At 45.2% G+C, this 19427-nt stretch overlaps 1 pseudogene; it reads right to left on the bottom strand.

The window, feature by feature from the left end:
* Positions 1 to 1133: 1133 nt before the first annotated feature.
* LOC117082328 lies at positions 1134 to 19201 on the bottom strand (annotated as a pseudogene).
* Between the last annotated feature and the right edge of the window lie 226 nt (positions 19202 to 19427).

A 19427-nucleotide genomic window follows, 5' to 3' on the forward strand; every position in this document is an offset into this window, starting at 1 on the left:
GTATGTACAGGCACAGAAACACCTGGGAACAGATAAGCCAACATATTAACAGTGGTTACTTCTGGGTGGTGGGATGACACTTATCCCTTGCTTATCTACACTTTTACAATGACCTTACACACACACTGCCTATGGTGCTTTTGCAACAAGAATCTTTTCCTAAAAGGTGTACTATGTTGAAAGTTTGATGTAGGGTTGGAGCTCAGGGGCCCTTGGGTTGGGCAGATGGGTTTGGCTCTACCTATCATAACCCTGAAACCCTGCATACATTTTTGTGAGCCTGACTTGCCTATCTGTATTTGCTGTGAGGATTAAATGAAATAATCCCTGGAAAGTCTGTGCCTAACACAGAGTCTGGCCCATCAGTAATAGCTCCACAATGTTTTTTTTTTTTTTTTTTTTTTTTTTTGAGACGGAGTCTCGCTCTGTCGCCCAGGCTGGACTGCAGTGGCCAGATCTCGGCTCACTGTAAGCTCTGCCTCCCGGGTTCACGCCATTCTCCTGCCTCAGCCTCCTGAGTAGCTGGGACTACAGGCGCCTGCCACCTCGCCCGGCTAGTTTTTTGAATTTTTCAGTAGAGACGGGGTTTCACCGTGTTAGCCAGGATGGTCTCGATCTCCTGACCTCGTGATCCGCCCGTCTCGGCCTCCCAAAGTGCTGGGATTACAGGCTTGAGCCACCGCGCCCGGCCAAAATTTTTTTTTTTTTTCACAATGTTAACCAGTAATATTGAAAAGAAATACAACCATTGTTTACAGACGTTTACCCTAGAAGTGATTCTTCTGGCTACTCAGTTTTGTATTTAGGACTGTGTCAGAAGAAGACAGCTACACTCTACAACTGCGGTTACTCACATTGAACCCATATGGACAGCAAAGAGGGGTGAGGACGAGGGCCCAGAAGCATGCTGGGGCTGAGCAGAAGGGTTCCTAGGGCAAATCGTGAGACAGACAGATTCCCTCCATGGCCCACACCTTATTCCCCTCCCTCCCCTCTGTCACCCTCCCACCCTTTTCTCTCACCTTCCTCCCACCACTTCCTTGCTATTTTGGACTCTGAACTGTAAATTCCTTTGAGGTCAGAGGTTATACATTAGACAGCTGTCCATCAGTTCCCTCACATGAAGCATCTGTTACTGAACCTGGGTTACAGCTACCCTCTTGGCTGTTATAAGCAGAGGGACCTATTGGAGACTTCCCCATTGGATGGGGCATTAGAGGAGAGTGCTAGTGATGGGAATGGAAGGGAAATGCAGACATAAGAGATATTTAAAGGGAAAATGAAAGGTCTTGGTGAAGGATGAAGAGAGCCCAAACTTTGCATCAAGCTTGCAATCCCAGCTCTAGTATTTTAAAGCTACTTTTAGCTTTATTCTCAGGCAAATTCTTTAACTTCTCTAAGCCTCTATTTCCTCATTTGCAAAGGTAGACAATGTTGTCTACCACCTTGCTTGTTGTATTAAATGAGGTAAGGTGTGAAAATATCCAGCATGGGACCTGGCATTCTATTTAGATCCATTTTCTTTTCCTCCCTCTGGGCTTTGAGAACATGGTTGCCAGAGGAATGGTGGACCCCTTCAGAGATGTAGGGAAGTAGCAAACCAGCTTATTTCATGGGTAAAGAAGACTTTGACTTGGGGCATGTTGACTTTGAGGTGCTGTGAAATCCATCTGGCAACTTAATGAGGGATAGGTACCAGTTTCTAACCCACCTTCATAACTTATACCCATTGTTATGGGAGGATTAGAAGGAGATGATGGCTTAGAAGGTGTGATGGTTAATACTGAGTAGCAACTTGATTGGATTGAAGGATACAAAGTATTGATCCTGGGTGTGTCTGTCAGGGTGTTGCCAAAGGAGACTGACATTTGAGTCAGTGAGGGGGAAGTTGCCAGCATGCTGTGTAGGCTGTCTCGCAAGTAAACTCAGGCGGATACAGGGCAGGACATCCACAATCCACCACTATGGCCTTATCACACTGTCTTTTTCACCTCTTTTCTTCTTATTTCTGTTAGCTGCTTGAAGGCAAGCCCCAAGGAAAGCATATGGCACTGTGCCTTACACCTAACAGGTGTTCTGTCAACAAATCGATGATTGTCCATTTGCCTATGAAGACAGAGAAAAGGGAGAAAGATTAGATTCAATAACTGGAGTTCCTTGTTTAAAGCCCAAAACTGGGCTGGCTGAGCTGGCTGCTGTGAAACTCAGCTATTTGGCCAAAGCCGCACACTTCTAATCTAGATTATTTTCATAACACAGATATTACCTAGAAGTTCAGAGAGAGAAAGAGACAGCATGTTCTCAGGAAAAAATCAAAAAACAAAAAAAAAAACCCTGAGTTTGAGAAAAAGTGGGAGAGGATTTAATGAAGGCACTTACATGTTGGACTGCAGCCTCCCATGAGTGGAGCGGCATGAATTGCCCTGGGAGGCCTTTGGCAGGGCTTCCTTAAGACAGGGCACTGGCCCATCCAGTCACACAATATTTATGCTCTTTAGACTTTAGAAGTATTTTTTGTAGTCAAAAGTGCTTCCACCCTCGACTTGCTGTGGATAATGATTGCTAACTAAATAAAATAAAGCTAAAAGCTTATTCTGCAGGTGTGAACCCCTGCAGAAAACTATACTAGAACCTGACTGCTATGGACTGAATTGTGTCCCCCCAGAATTCATATATTGAAGTCCTAACCCCCAATATGACTGTATTTGTAGCAAGGGCCTATACAGAGCTAATTAAGGTTAAGTGAGGTCATAAGGTGGGGCCCTTATACAACACAATTAATGTCCTTATAAAAAGAGGAAGGGAGACCTCTCTCCATCAAGGGAGGACACAGAAAGGATACAGATTCCTGAAAGCCAGGAAGAGAGCTCTCAGCAGAAACTGAACTGGCCAGCACCTTGACCTTGAACTTCCCAGGCTCCAGAACTGTGAGAGGATAAATTTCGGTTGTTTAAGCCGCTCAGTTGATGATATTTGGTTATGGCAGCCCCAGCTAATACGCTCATTCTAGCCCCATCCCAGCGGCCCATGCTGAAGTCCCAGAAGCAGTGTTAGCAAAATGAATCTTATACTAGAGCAGGGCTTTCTCATCTAAAAGTTTTATGATATTTTTCATCACAGCTAAGAGGGAGAATTTGGCCAAGAATTGTTATGTCCATCCCAGAATCAGTGAGCCAAGTTCCCCTAGCATGTAGCCCAATGCCTGGCTCATAGTATAAGCTCAAGAAGTGTTTGGTGGCTGTAACTTTGGAACATCCCAAGTCTAGATTGGAGGTATCTTACCTCCTTTTCCTGGGCTCTTCAGCACTGCCTTTTCTCTAATGTCACTTAATAGGTGCTAAGAAAGTGCCTCTCAAAGCTACCTACAATTATAATCTGGGTTCAAATTCCTAACTGAGTGATCTTGGGCGAGTTAAAAGTCTTGGTGTGGGCTCCTCCAGAAAAGTTCAGATCCAAGTAGGTTATTTGGGAGTGACAGGAAACACTAGTGTGGTGGTAGGAAGAAGACAGGGAAAGAAAGGCAGATGATGGAGTTGCATTGTCAAGAAAGCCGCCACTGTGGACCGCTGAAGCTTGTCCCATGGGGGACTGTGGAAGCCAGCATAGAGCACATGCCTCAGAATCAAATCCCATCCTGCCACCAGAGGGCAAGGGAGCCAGGGCATTTATACACCAACTCCTGCCAATTATTTGGTGATAGCTGCTCCTAGAGGAAATCTATTCCCCAATATACCCGGCTTGCTGCGTGCAACAACACACCAGACTCCAGAGGCCAGTGGAAGCTCTCGGGCCGAGATCCTGCATTTGGAAGATGAACTGGTAGGTGCTGAAATGATGAGAGCCAAAAAGATGTGGGTGGGGCACACACAGCATCTGCCATCTATAAAAGGAAGTCTAGTACCCTATTCCATTAAATGAGTTTGTAGTTGTAACACACTTGGAACAGTCTATGGTATATAAATGCTATAAGCGTGTGTGGCTGATTGTATTTTTCATATGGGGACACAGTAATTTTCTGGTCCCATGTGCTCTGCTAGAACCTTACCACTCTCTATTCTGGGTGGAGTCTGTTTCCTCTCCCCTTGGACCCAGAGGGACTTTGTGACTTCCCTGATGCACAGTTTGTTGCAGAAGTGAAGCTGCTGGTTTCTACGGCTAGGTCATGTAAGCTGATAAGGACTCGCCTGCTTTTGTCTCTCTCTCTCTCTCTCTCTGTGTGTGTGTGTGTGTGTGTGTAGAGAGAGAGATACCCGAGATAGATAAAACACACACACACACACACACACACACACACACACACCCTTGGGAGTCCTATTCCTGAAGCCACCATGCTTCAGAGATCACATGAAGAGACAATGTAGGAATAGAGAAGTCCAAGAAGCCTCGGCTGTTGAAGTCCCCAGTGAAGTGTCACCTTGGGTGTAAATGTGTATACATTTAGTGACGATACCTTTGATATGACCCTAGCCACAGCCACCTAATGACTGCAGCCACCAGAGAGAACCTGAGCTACATCTGCCCAGTTACTCTCAACCTGAATTCCTGATCCACAGAAACCTGGAGAGATAATAAATAATGATTGTTATTCTAAGATGCTACATTTTGAGATAACTTCTTATGTAGCCATAGTAACTGGAACAGTGCCTGATAAGTAAAATAAATATAATCTCACCTCCTCAACTTATAGGCCCTTCTCAGATATGAAATGAAATCTTCATATTCTAGATTCCACATTTAAGCAGGTGGGTCTAGCTCAAGCTAATGTTCTAACAATCAGATCTTGACAAGATTAGACTTCGCAATATGCAGAGGGTTTAGTTCTGGACTGGACATTGTGGTGCTTACTCAATGTCCATTTTGATCATCTTCCATTCAAGGTTGCCCTGGATATCTGGTCACTCATCCCTGCCTCCAGCAGGAGGCCCAGAATGGTCCAAGCCATTAGGAAAATTCAAGCATCTTGCCACAGTGATTGGACCACACAGGTGAAGCATAGCCAGTCAGTGGTTGGCTTTCCCCTAGGACTGGTTAGGAACGGAATAATCAGCACCACATCTGGGACTGTTGCTGAAGAATCTAGGGCATAAAGGCATTCTTTCTCCGGGAAGTGTTGGAGTCAGACATGCATGCCGGAACCACTGCAATGATTTTGCTACCATGAGGGAAACCAGCCTGAGGATGGAATCAACACACAAAAGAGGCAAGACGAAGAGAATTACAGAGAAATGAATCTAGAGCCTTGATAAAATCATGCTTAAATCCCAGAGTACATCTACATTTTCAGGTATGGGAGCCAAGATGTTGCTTTCATTGTTTAAACCGTCTTAATATGGATATACTATTACTTGGAACCAAATGCATCATAATTAATTCTGGTACCAACACATCAGATATTGTCACAAAGCCTAATCCACTCCTGTTTTGCAGAGTTAGAAAAAAGGATCAATGTATAATCTATATAAACCTTTTCCAGCACTTTCTTTGGATATTTTTGTATGAAACCTTGAGTTTTGCCAAGAAAATAACTACCATTTTCCTGGCTATATCTTTGATATAAATGTGCATACATTTAGTGGGTATATTAATTTCCTAGGGGCTACTGTAAACAAAGTACCACAAATTGGGTGGCTTAGAACAACAGAAGTTTATTATCTCACTGTTTTGGAGACCGGAAGTCCGAAATCAAGGTGTCCACAGGACCATGCTCCCTCTGAAAGCTCCAGGGAAGGATCTGTTCCAGGGCTCCCTGAGCTCCCAGTAGCCTCAGGCATTCCTTGGTTGGTTGATGGGTGTGTTCTCCATGTCTCTATGCATGTCTTCCCTCTATGTGTCCGTCTCTGTGTCCAAATTTTCTCTTTTCACAGTACACGAGTCATATTGGCTTAGGGCCTATTGTAACACCCCTAGTTTAACTTGATTACTTTTTTAACATCCCTGTTACCAAACATGGGCACATTCTGAGGTACTGGGGGTTAGAATTTTAGTAATATCTTTTGCCGGGGGAGAGGAGGATGCAATTCAGCTCACGACAGTACGGTAGAGGAAGTGGACAAGGAGGGTGTACATGAGGAGGAGAAGACATCAAATACAGGAACGTTAAAAAAAAATCTTACCAATCACACAATTTTGGAGTTGTCCAAGTGTAAGAAGGCCGATATTCCTGCTTTGACTTGTAGAGACTGGGGTTCCTGACTGAAGACACTTTCTCTGCAGAGATACGGGGATAGAGATGAACACAGAGCCTGTGTTGCCTCTTTTTTCTAGCCTAGATGTTTTCCTTACAACAATTTCTGTTTTGTTGGGTGGTTTCTTTCTTTCTTTCTTTCTTTCTTTCTTTCTTTCTTTCTTTCTTTCTTTCTTTCTTTTGAGGGAATACGCACAAAGCTTTGACTTTTATTATTCTCATTGCATCCAACTGAATGAAATTTATGAAGCCTCTTGCACAATGTATTCATTGTTTGGGTTGGCATAATTGAAGTGTCAGGAATATTTGCTTATTGAAAACAACTCAGGACGGCCCTGTTCACCCAACTGGACCAGGGCCACAATACATGCCACATTCTGGACAGCTGTGTCCTATTGTCTTTTATAGCAGGGGCACCTTCCCAGGTAGATTAATTTCACACCTGGGAAAGAGCAGTGGGTTAAGAATTAGAGGGCATTATTTCTAGTGTGGACTTCACAATTCACTCACTGTGTGACTTTGAATAAATCATTTAATGTCTCTGGACTTCAGAGTTTAATGGACATAAATAACATGGTGTTTTCTACCTCATAGGGATACTATGTAGCTCAAAAAGGAGAATCTATATGAAATACTTTAGAAATCATAAAATGCCATCCAAATGTGTATCATTTACAATAAAAATTAATCATGTCTGGGATCTAATTAAACTAAAGAGCTTCTGCACAGCAAAAGAAACTACCATCAGAGTGAACAGGCAACCTACAGAATGGGAGAAAATTTTTGCAATCTACTCATCTGACAAAGGGCTAATATCCAGAATCTACAAAGAACTCAAACAAATTTACAAGAAAAAAACAAACAACCCCATCAAAAAGTGGGCAAAGGATATGAACAGACATTTCTCAAAAGAAGACATTCATACAGCCAACAGACACATGAAAAAATGCTCATCATCAATGGCCATCAGAGAAATGCAAATCAAAACCACAATGAGATACCATCTCACACCAGTTAGAATGGCAATCATTAAAAAGTCAGGAAACAACAGGTGCTGGAGAGGATGTGGAGAAATAGGAACACTTTTACACTGTTGGTGGGATTGTAAACTAGTTCAACCATTATGGAAAACAGTATGGCGATTCCTCAAGGATCTAGAACTAGATGTACCATATGACCCAGTCATCCCACTACTGGGTATATACCCAAAGGATTATAAATCATGCTGCTATAAAGACACATGCACACGCATGTTTATTGCGGCACTATTCACAATAGCAAAGACTTGGAATCAACCCAAATGTCCATCTGTGACAGACTGGATTAAGAAAATGTGGCACATATACACCATGGAATACTATGCAGCCATCAAAAAGGATGAGTTTGCGTCCTTTGTAGGGACATGGATGCAGCTGGAAACCATCATTCTCAGCAAACTATCACAAGAACAGAAAACCAAACACCGCATGTTCTCACTCATAGATGGGAACTGAACAATGACATCACTTGGACTCGGGAAGGGGAACATCACACATCAGGGCCTATCATGGGGAGGGGGGAGGGGGGAGGGATTGCATTGGGAGTTATACCTGATATAAATGATGAATTGATGGGTGCTGACGAGTTGATGGGTGCAGCACACCAACATGGCACAAGTATACATATGTAACAAACCTGCACGTTATGCACATGTACCCTAGAACTTAAAGTATAACAAAAAATATATATATATTCGCCTAAAAAAAAAAATCATGTCTACTTCTGCTCAAAGTAGAACTTTGAACTAGGGAAGAAAATGAGCCAATGTTCTCATTATTCTCCATTTTCTCCCCAAGATCCATCCTCTACACTTTTCTGACCTGCTCTGTACCTTGGGAGACTGAGCACTGCAGATTGCACAGGCTATACTTCATTGTCTTGTGGCTTCTGGGTGGTTTGGCTAATGAGAAGTGCTTATAGGAAATAGGGAGGTGGGAGGAGAGAAACATTGGGGTATTTATTCGTTTTACTCTTCTGGGCAGTAGCTGAGTTCTTCTATAGCCACCACTCTGATTGGGCAACTGGTTCTACCCCTTTGGCCCTCTTTAGGCTTCAAGTAACTCCATTCCCTCTGCTCCCCTTCGGGATGAGGAGGATGACAGTGTATGAATGTGGCTGGTCCTCGGTGCCTGACTCTGCAAATGGCCTCTGCATCAAATCTCTTCAACACTTTGAATGCGCCGTCTAGTTCTCAAGGGACCCTGACACAGGCAGCATCATGACCACGATGTGGGCGATAGCTCAACTCTTTCTGAGGGAATCCTCTCTCTCTTTGGGAATGGTCTGAGTTTTCTCTTTTCTTTAGCCATTGAGCAGGTCTGCAATGTGATGTTTCTCTTGTAGAAACAAGCACCAGTGCATCAGGAAGAGCTATAAGGACTGGAGGTCTTCACTGTCTTCCATCAGCAATTCGAAGGTTTCATTAGGTTTCCCAGGAGGCCAGGCCTCTGTTCTTTCTCTGGTACCTCCTGCCCCTTCCTATATTCAGGCATTTTCCGAGTTCAGTCTGCCCTTCTCTGGAGGTTACCCCCAATCTTTCGTCTGTCCTCATCTCTTGCCTGTGCCTTCAGGGCTCCTCAGTGACTCTCCATGTGGAACACAGCCTCTTTTCTCTTTCCCACACCCCAGCCCCGGCTTTCCTATTTCTGTTCATGCTGCCCAGGCTTGGAATTCCAGCTCATCTCTCACACCTTTAGCCACTCCTTATGTGCAAGCAGGCACCAAGAGCATTGCTTTCTCCCTTCCCACGAGTCCCTGCAGCCTTCCCTGCACTCTCAGTGTCTCATTACTGGACCTCTCTTTAGTTCTGAGTTTCTGTGACAGGATGTCCAGTCAGCCTTCCTGCCTACAGTCTCTCCTCAATCCTCTACAGACAATAGACTTCTGCCACCTCCGTTTTCCTAAAACTTGGCTTCCATTGTGCCCCTTCTCTCTATGAAAACCTTCAGTGACCCTGCTGTCCACCATACAAAGTCTGAACTCCTGACCCTGACATTCAAAGCCCTGCACAGTCTACTTCTTGGCCTACTTACTACCTTACAAGCCCATTCTCCTCTCGCTGCTACTCTGTGACTACATCAGGGGCTTTCCAGCCTCCACTGCCCCAGAAATGCTGCCCTCCTCCCTCCTGGCGTGAACCTTGCCTATTCTTCCAAGCTGAACCCCAATGCCACTTGCTCTCTGAAATCTTCCTTGACCACTACAAGCGACAGTGAGGCTTCTTTTCTTTCAACCCCTCTTCCTTTTCTTTCAAGTTCCGGGACATATTTGCTGAACTGAACTTTGGCTCCTGAGAATGTTGTTTGCATTAGCCATCTGAGACTTTTAGCTCCCTGACTTGTATTGCTGTGCCATTAGAAGCGATGTGGACACACGTGTCTTGCATAGTATTAGGCCCTTACTATTTACCGAATGAATATATAAATATGGGAAACACATCAACTTATCCGAACTGCTGATTATTAAGAGATTAGACACAGCTGGATGCAGTGGCTCAAGCCTGTAATCCCAGCACTTTGGGAGGCCGAGACGGGCGGATCACGAGGTCAGGAGATCGAGACCATCCTGGCTAACACGGTGAAACCTCGTCTCTACTAAAAATACAAAAAAAAAAAACTAGCCGGGCGAGGTGGCAGGCGCCTGTAGTCCCAGCTACTCCGGAGGCTGAGGCAGGAGAATGGCGTAAACCTGGGAGGTGGAGCTTGCAGTGAGCTGAGATCCGGCCACTGCACTCCAGCCCGGGCGACAGAGCAAGACTCCGTCTCAAAAAAAAAAAAAAAAAAAAGAGATTAGACACATATATGTATTTTTGCAAGCTCATAGGTCCCTGACACTAAAGTCATACATCTACTCAGGTAGGCTTTGGGTCTAAAAAGGAACAGGGATGATGATGACAAACAATAAAATATCTACCACTTCCTGAATACCTGCTGTGTGCCAGTGCTTCACATGTAAAATCTCTTTTAATCTTTTAAACCAACTTATATTAGTATTATTACTAACTGTACTTTATGAACCAGGAAATGGAAGCTCAGAGTGACTAAGCAAATATATCTAGTAGGGGGCAAGGCTGAATTTGAACCTGAGTCTGAGAATGCTCAAGTCTGTTCCATCAACCAATCAGCAGGCAGCTTTTAGAAGTATCCCGCAGGAGTCCCCGGGAGTGTGAAGTATTTAGTGTGTAATGCATATGTGGCACTTGTCTACCTCATATTCCTTCCAGTGAGGGCAGGAATCCTATCCTGCTGCTGTCTGTATCTTCACAGTGATGCCTACAACTTGGCTTTGCATATAATCAGCACTCACTAATGATTTATTAGTTGATTTTCAGCTCTCCTCCACTTTATACTTGAATTTCAAGTGTTTTGTTTGTTTGTTTGTTTGTTTGTTTTTAAGACAGGGTCTTGCTCTGTCACCCAGGCTGGAGTGCAGTCGTGCAATCATGGCTCATTAGAGCCTCGAACTCCCAGGCTCAAGTGATCTTCTCACCTGAGCCTTCTGAGTAGCTGGGACTACAAGCATGTGCCACCATGACTGACTCAAGTGGTTTTTTTGTTTGTTTGTTTTTTTCTCAAAGGATCTGGCCAGGATTGCACTATAGGTTTGAATGGGAATTCTCTTTCCACCTACCAATACCATAAAATCTTTAGTTAATGTAATTATTTGTCTCTAGAGGTCTCCCCTTGAAGGGGCTTGGTACTGTGTCAACTTAGCTAAGTTGGAAATATTTCCCAGAACTCTCTTCCCTGTATCATTGTAGATTAGGACTGACCACAAGAGAAATTTGCATGAGACTGGGAAGGCAGAAGGGAAGGAAGCAGTAGCCAGTCTTTGTGGATTGGTGTAGGTATCAGGCAGACCCCATAGCTCATGCTGACCTAATGGCTCATCCTCTTGGCATGGAGCAGTGCCTGGGCCTGCAACTCCTTCAGTTCCTACCCAATCTCCTCCTTCAGATTCTTGAGTTGCAAACTTACTGTGTGTGCAGTCTCATGGAGAAAGTGTTGGCTTCTGCAGGTTCCCCACATTGTCAAAATTGGAGGCAATAAGAGGCATAGGTGGGGTCAATTCTGTCCTCATTGTTCTGAAGCAGGAGAATAGGTCCTGGAGGCAGGAAATGGAAGGCCAATTCATGCTGACTTCCTAGAACTAAATCAAATGGAAAACCCCAACTTTCCATGCCCAAGTAACAAAAGGACCAGATGCTACTCCCTTTGCACTGCCCCCCGCTGTCCTTCTGCATGGCAGATGAAAAATTGAAAGTAGCTCTGATAGTCCCCTCCTGCAATCAGTCAGACTGGTCATAGGCCAAGTCTTCATTTGCATAGGGTGTAACTTTGTAACTTCACTTCAGCCTCTGATTGGTCACTTTCTACAACAAATCAGACTGGTTGCAGGCCACTACTTCATTTACATAGGGTGTACACCTAGTAACCAATGAGAAAACTCTAGAGGGTATTTAAAGGTCAGAAAAATCTGTAACCAGGTTCTTGAGCTGCTTGCTCAGGCCAGCTCCTACCTTGTGGAGTGTGCATTCATTTTCAATAAATTGCTTTTGTTGCTTCATTCTTTCCTTGCTTTGTGCATTTTGTCCATTTTTTTTCATTCGAGATGCCAAGAACCTGGACACCCTCCACTGGTGACAGTTCTAGTTTTTCTCACACTTCCAGTTAATGTTGCTCTTCTCACATTAGATGCAGCCTTCTTTCCTGATTACCAGAGCTGCCCAGCCTTTAGGCCCCCACCAGGTACAGAAGCAGCTTGCCATCACCCCCTTCACCAGCTCCCACAATCGTGCTCATCTTAATAACAAATCCCTTGTTCCGTATCACTCATAGTGGCCCTGCTTCTCTGATTGAACCCTAGTGGATTCATCCCTCTTCCCTGAGTCCCCAGGATATGGTGTCTCTGGTCACATGGCCACCTCAAAGAAATGTGTTTATGGTAATTGGGCAAAGTCACTGTTAAAGCAGGAGGAAACCCTAGAATCGGCAAGCTTCTCACTCTTACCCTTTCCCTCCCCACAAGGCTATGCTGTTTTCCAAGGCAGGGGCTAGCTAGATCCATCTGTCTTATAGTGAAACCCAACTTAAGACACTTCAGTATTATCCAAGTCTCTACCTGCCTCAGCACACCTGGGCTGAACTCAGCTCTGATGTCACTGCGTTTGGAGGTTGTGTAGCCATTTTTTTTTTTTTTTTTTTTTTGAGACAGAGTCTCGCTTTGTCGTCCAGGGTGAAGTGCGGTGGTGCCATGTCAGCTCACTGCAAGCTCCGCCTCCCGGGTTCACGCCATTCCCCAGCCTCAGCCCCTCAAGTAGCTGGGACTACAGGTGCCCGCCACCTCGCCCGGCTAATTTTTTTTTTTTTTTTTTATGTTTAATAGAGACAGGTTTCAGCATGTTAGCCAGGATGGTCTCGATCTCCTGACCTCGCTATCTGCCCTCCTCAGCTTCCCAAAGTGCTGGGATTTGTGTAGCCACCTTTGACCTTTAGTGGTTGCTCTCAGATATCACTGGCATCCAGGGCACCTGTGCATGGAGGTGGACTTGTAGTTAATCACAGGTGGACTAGAGTACGAGGTTGCCTAAGGGGCTGTGTCCCAGAGGCTCTGAAGACTGCTGTTCAAAGGGATCTGCTTTTAACCAGGTGTTTGAAAACCTAAATGTCACCATTAATAAGCCATCCCTGTGGATTACTCTTCCTGGTGTCTGTTATTAAAAAGCCATACACCTTTGATAAAAGAATCATTTGCAGAGTGTAGTAGAAAGAATGTGGTTTCTGGAATCAGGTGGCTCTGAAATCAATCTACTTCTGCCGTTTAAAATAGCTATGAGGCTGCAATAAAATAATTATTTAACCTCTTCATGCTGCAATTTCCTCACCTATTAAAATGAGGATAATAATATCCAATTTGATATCCAAGAAAACAAATGTGAAAGTATCTAACCCAATCCTTGTCACATAAGTGACCCTGAATGGATGTTAACATTTACTCCTGACTTCCTTTCCTTGAACTAAATAATGCCTCGGAATTCCCAGCAAGGCCCTGAATGGACATGGTTGCTGTTGCTTTCTCATCACAGCTGGGATCTAGTGGGTGAGAGGGTGAGGATCTACTGTGAGCGTGTATGTGTGTTTCAGTAGGACGGGGAGAGAGCACGCGCACGCGCACGGATTAGAGTTAATAGCTAGTTTTAGAAGAGAGATTAGGTTATCAGAAGAGGATTTCAAAAAGCTAGCTTATTTCCATCCACCTTTCTCCATTTTTGTTTCCGCTATCTTAATTCAAGTTGCCTTCTCCTTCCTGGATTACTTCAATAGTCTTATCTGGTTCTTCTGACTGTTCTAATCTCTTTTTAGTTTATTCTCTTCTTGGAAGCCAGTGATCTCTTTTAAATGTAAATCAGATCTTACTTAACCCTCTGACCCTTTCTATTATACTTGGCATTCATCTAAACCCTAATCATGGCCTGGAAAGTACTCTATAGCTTGGCCCCTGTCTACCTTCCTCCCTCAGCCTTCTCTCCCTCCTTCCCTCCCACTCAGTAACTTTTATTTACACTAGAATTCTCCCAGCTCCTTGGGCCAGTCAGCTCAAGACCTTTACTCATGCTTCTCTCTCTCTCTTTCTGTCTGTCTCTCTCTCTCTCTCTCACACGCACACACTCACACACTTCCACTTCCATGTGTTCCCGTTATACTTAATTCTGCTGGCTGACTCCTACCCAACCTTCACATCGTTATTCAAATGTGATTTCTTCAGAGATTTTCCAGACTTCCCAAACAAAAGTAGACTTCCTTCTTGTTCTTTCTTGTAAAACATCTCGTGTGTGTCTTGTATATTTTTCTTCTTATAGTCTCTATCACATTTCGAAGTGATAGAATTGTGTGTGTTGTTTTCTTTCTGAAGTGTTGCTTCTCCTATTGAGTGAGTCCACGACAGTCCCATTTTCCCATTGTGTTGTCACCAGCCAGCCTACTGCCCAGCACAGTAGTCTCAATAGTGCTGGTTAATGTTGAACAAACACAGTGTCACCCTGGGACAAGTCTATCTGTATGGGATTCAGATTTTCTCTCCTTACAAAGGAGCCACAATTCTTAAATTTGAGTCTTATAAAAGCCACCTAGAAAACCACACATCCTGTTTACCTCTATATTTAATTTTTTGTTTCCTACTTTTTCATTTTTAAATTGAGGCATAATTTGCACAGAGTAAAATTTACAAATATTAAGTGTGCAGATGGTGAGTTTTTCATACATACACACCCATGGAATCATTATTCCAATCAAGATATAGAATAGTCCAGCATCCAGTAGGCTGCTTCATGTCTTTGCAATTCTATAACCTCTACCTGCACACTAGATAAGGTAACCACTACTCTGATCTCCTTCTCTGTGGATTAGTTTTGTCTGCTTCAAAATCTTATGTCAATGGAATCATACAGTGCATATATTTTGGTGTCTGGCTTCTTTGGCTCAACATGTTTTGGGATTAATTCAAGTTGCTGTATGTAGCAACTGGATTTTTAAAAAAATTATTGAATTGCTGAGTAGTCTTTCATTGAATGTTTAATTTCCCCATTTGACTATTGCTGGACATTCAGTTGATTCAAGTTTGGGCAATTATGGACATTCTTGCATATGTCTTTTGGTGGATGTGTCTTTGAGTTTAGACGTAGGAGTGGAATTGGTGGGTCTATACATCTTTAAGCCAGGCTCTTTTGTCTTCTGCTTCAGCCTTCACAAAAATCCTGGCACAGCTCAGCCACAATTTTCCAATGTGATAAGGCAGAGGTGGTTATCTACATCGTGGCAGGCTTTTTACCTGCAAGAATCCTTCATATGGATAAGTTCATTTCATGGGTTTCTGTCAAGGTCATTTAACTGTTTGATGCTGAGTCTGTGGTCATGATAGTGTCCCAGAAAATGTCACAGGATCTTTAGGGTGTCACTTTGCCAGCTGGAAACCTGTGTGGTCAGTGGAACCTTTGCCCAAGTTATCCTCGGGACCCCTGGGCTCATTCCACCCACTTGGCCCAGCAGGCTGCACTCAGCTCTAGCTACTGGCCAGATTCCACGCCTACCAAGGGGGAGCCATGTGCAGAGTGGTGAGGGATGTGTGAATTTGAACAGGTTCTGGCCACTGCACACAGCCCGGCATGCCGGCTGCAATGGGGAGGCCAACTTCAGGCACTGGCTCTGTGCGAGGCTGATGGTGGACCAGGCGTATTGCAAGCAACTTCCATTGTGGGCACCAGGAAACGCGGTGGTGCCCAGAAGCTTGGAGACACCAGTAACCACAGAGCCCTAAAGAAGGTGTCACAACACTGGCCTGAGGAGCCCCTACGTCTGAACTCCTTGAAGGGCCACAGCTCTTCTCTCATCATGGAGAGTGGGGGTTGTGTTTTAACCACTTGTATTATAGCTCTTTCAGTCCCACCATTTGATAGGTCCCAAGTTTTTGTCTTGTGTCCAGGAAGAATGGAATGCCTGGACAACTGGAAGGTGAGAAAGGTGGAGAGGAGCTTCATTGAGTGACAGAACAGCTCTCAGGAGACACAGAGTGGGTAACTCCTTTCCACAGACAGGTCGTCCTGGCAGGTGTCCAGCTCTCACTGGAGAGGAGACCCATGGTGGGTAGCTCCTACGTGCAGGCAGGTCATCCTGAAGTGTCAAGGAGACCGGAAGTGGGTAGCTCCTTCCCACAGCTGTTAGTCCTGACTTCTGTCTGAGTCTGGCTGAGTCCAGGGTTTTAATTGGCTCAGAAGGGGGGAAGTGTGTGCTGACTGGTTCATGCGCAGCCATGGGCAAGCCTGGAGAAAGCACCATAAGATCTCACTCTGGGCCTCGGACTGCACCCGGAACTGGCAGCCTGGTCCCCAGGCTTCAGGCTGTCCCTGGCTTGAAGGTGGAGTTTCACTAGAGACCTGCCCCTTTCTGGCCAGGAACCTGCCTGCCTCTCACCATCAACATGCTATCCATGATGCCTTGGCTGTTTGTGCCAAGGGGTGCAGGCCTGTGCTGAGCCACCTTCAGCACCCCCAGCCTCCCTCTGGCACTGTTGGTGCCCACATTCCGGAGGGGGCCGAGGTAGAGGATGGGGAGCTGGTCTGGCATGTCAGTGCTGCCCTGAGCACCCCCACCCTTCCAGGTTGCAACAGTGCATGAGCTTGGACACAACTTTGCTCCAAAATCAGAGCTGGTGCCAGGAGTGGGGAGAGACCAGGAAGCAGCAGCAGACATTTCCTAGCCTGCAGGGGCAAGGGGGGCTTCCTGGCTCCAAGAGAAGGGGGATGCCTGGGTCCAGAGCTGCGGCTGGTCGCCGCAGGGGCGCCTGAGAACACAGGGCTCCCTCCCCACCAACTCGGTGGGAGGCAGGACTCCCACCTATTCCTGGCCTGGGTAGCTCCGCAGAGCATGCAGCCCTGGCTGCGCCTCCCCTGCTGCAGCTGGCATCCCCCCAGCGGCCGCTCCAGATGAGCTGCTGCACCATCAATAGGCCACAACAATTTAAAATCATAATCTGAAGGGCTCCTGCCATTGGAGCTTCATCAGACACCATGATAAATTATCTCTAAAATAGTAATCTGAGCCAGTAAGAAAACATTATTCTATTCATTTAAATCACTGAATTACAGACACATTTCATGGGAATGTTTTTCTAATTACAATGATCCTAAGATAATTACTTTGGCCATTTCTATGAAACGCTGTAGCTATTCCTGATGTATTATTTATTCATTGGCTTATTGCCAGGAGTAATATTGACTATTTGCTGTATCCCTGTCATGGGAGGCTTTCTGCCATAACTGTGTAGTAATTTTTTGCCCTGTCTACAGGAACACATAGGGTTAATAAGCTGTGGCCATTAGACAACATTCACCAAATTCTGGGTGCCCTTTCCCCAAAAGGTAAGTTACACTAAAGGAAGAAAGGTACAATCTCTGCAAATTCCCTTGCTAAAAATCTCCTTCTCTAGAAAGGATATTTACTTGTTGTTTTCATGTTTCTCCTTCCAAAGAATTTACAAACATTTCCCTTAATTTCCTGCATGAGACCAGAACATTTCAGCTTTTGTCCCAGGCAAGGGAATAACCATAGTTAGAACATCTTTCCCATTTGAGGCAGTGGGCCACTTCTCCCCTAGACCACAGAGGGCCCACCTCTCTGTCTGCTCTTAAGAATTCAAGAGGTTTATCAGCCTGGGAGGCTGGGACCACCCAGATGGAGATGAAGTGAACTTTCAGCAGAAAGAGGGAAGCACCTGGAAAATACCTGGATTCTGCTTTGAGTGGAAATGCAGAGACAACCACATGTTTTGGACACCCACTTCTCGGTGTCCTGGAGTCCTAAGACATCCTTCTCATTGTGATGAAAAGTACCCCACCAAAAGGGAAATACCACCCAAATTTGGCTAACTCTTGAAACAGAATTAAATGACCACATTGAATTCTCATGACAAGTCTTTGAGGAAGATGTCATCATCATCCCCAATTAAAAATTTTATTTTTTTACTTTTATTTTATTTTATTTTTGAGATGGGATCCTGCTGCATCACCCAGTCTGGAGTGCAGTGGCACAATCTCAGCTCACTGCAACCTCGGCCTACTGTGTTCAAGTGATTCTCCTACCTCAGCCTCCCAAGTAGCTGAGACTACAGGCATGTGCCACCACACCCAGCTAATTTTTGTATTTTTAGTAGAGAAGGGGTTTCACCATGTTGGCCAGGCTGATCTTGAACTCCTGACCTCAAGTGATCTGCCCACTTCGGCCTCCCAAACTGCCGGGATTACAGGCCTGAGCCAATGCACCTGGCCCCAATTCAAAATTTTAAACTGAGGCTCAGAGAAGCTGAGTATCCTGACTAAGGTCACACAGCTTCTAGGTGATAGAATGAGGATTCGAACCCAGGGAGCCCAACTCCAGCCTGAGGGACTGAGAAAGAGTGAGCTCCAATTCAGGGTGTCATCTTCCCATCCTCCACTCCACCTTTTTAAGCCTCATCTGAAAATATCATGCAAGATCACCTTTACCGCACAGAGGAGAGGAAGAAACAAATAAATATGGGGGAGGAGGAAATGGAACATAGAACTCCCACTGGGGTCTGGCTATTAATGTGTCTGCCCCATTCCGACACTTGAATAGGTCTGGTTCTGAGTCTGCTACTGAAAGGAACCAAAAATGACCTTGAATTGAAACTCCTGCATAGGGAGGTGCTGTGATGAACTCGGAGAGAGCACAGCACGACTCTGCAAGTGCATTCAGCACAACGTCATGGTTGCTGACGTTCAGTCGGCCAGGGGAACGCTGATGAGGTGGTTTCCAGATTTGATGAATTACCTGACTGCCAATGCCAAACTCAGGTTCTCCTCTCTGCAGGGTGGAGAGGCTGGAAGGCAAGATGGTCTTTCCAAGGGGGAGCCTGTTTCATCAGTGGCTTCTATAGATGTGTTGACTTTGTGGAAGAACCCCAGTTAACAGGAACATAGGGAGGGGTTTTCTTCAGTAAGTACCAATGTCAGCCAATCCCTTACCTCTGTGATCTCATCTCCCATTGTTTTCTCTGCTTTCTCTGCCTCAGCCGCACTGGCTTTTTACTGTCCCTGGAACATGCCAGGCACAGTCCTGCCTCAGGGCCTTTGCATGTGCTCTTTCTGCTGCCTGGAACCTTTCCCCCAGATACTCCCATGGCTCACTTCCTCCCCTCTCATGCCTTTCCTCAAATGTCCTCTTCTGAGTGAGACCTTCCCTAGTGACCTGTTCTAGCAAAAATTGCATTGTGAACTCCACCTCCCTCAACACGCACACATACATTCCCACTCCCCTTCTGGCTTAGTTTTCTTGTTAGCACACTCTACCTTATAGTCTCCTACGCATAATACTGACCTACCTTGTTTTTGACTGTCTCCGTTAGCTGAAGGTAAGCTCCATGGAGGCAAAGATTTTAATCCGTTTGGTTCCTCTCTATATTCCAGCACCTAGAAAAATAAGTAACTAGCGCTCAATAACAACATGTTGATCCGTGCACGGTGGCTCACGCCTGTAATCCCAGCACTTTGGGAGGCCAAGGTGGGTGGATCACCTGAGGTCAGGCATTTGAGACCAGCCTGGCAAACATGGTGAAACTCCATCTCTACTAAAATTAGCCGGGCACACACCTGTAATCTCACCTACTCGGGAGGCTGAGGCAGGAGAATTCCTTG

The sequence above is a fragment of the Trachypithecus francoisi genome, unplaced genomic scaffold (genome assembly GCF_009764315.1).
Source record: "Trachypithecus francoisi isolate TF-2019V2 unplaced genomic scaffold, Tfra_2.0 Lachesis_group9, whole genome shotgun sequence".
In the NCBI taxonomy this organism is placed as follows: domain Eukaryota; kingdom Metazoa; phylum Chordata; class Mammalia; order Primates; family Cercopithecidae; genus Trachypithecus; species Trachypithecus francoisi.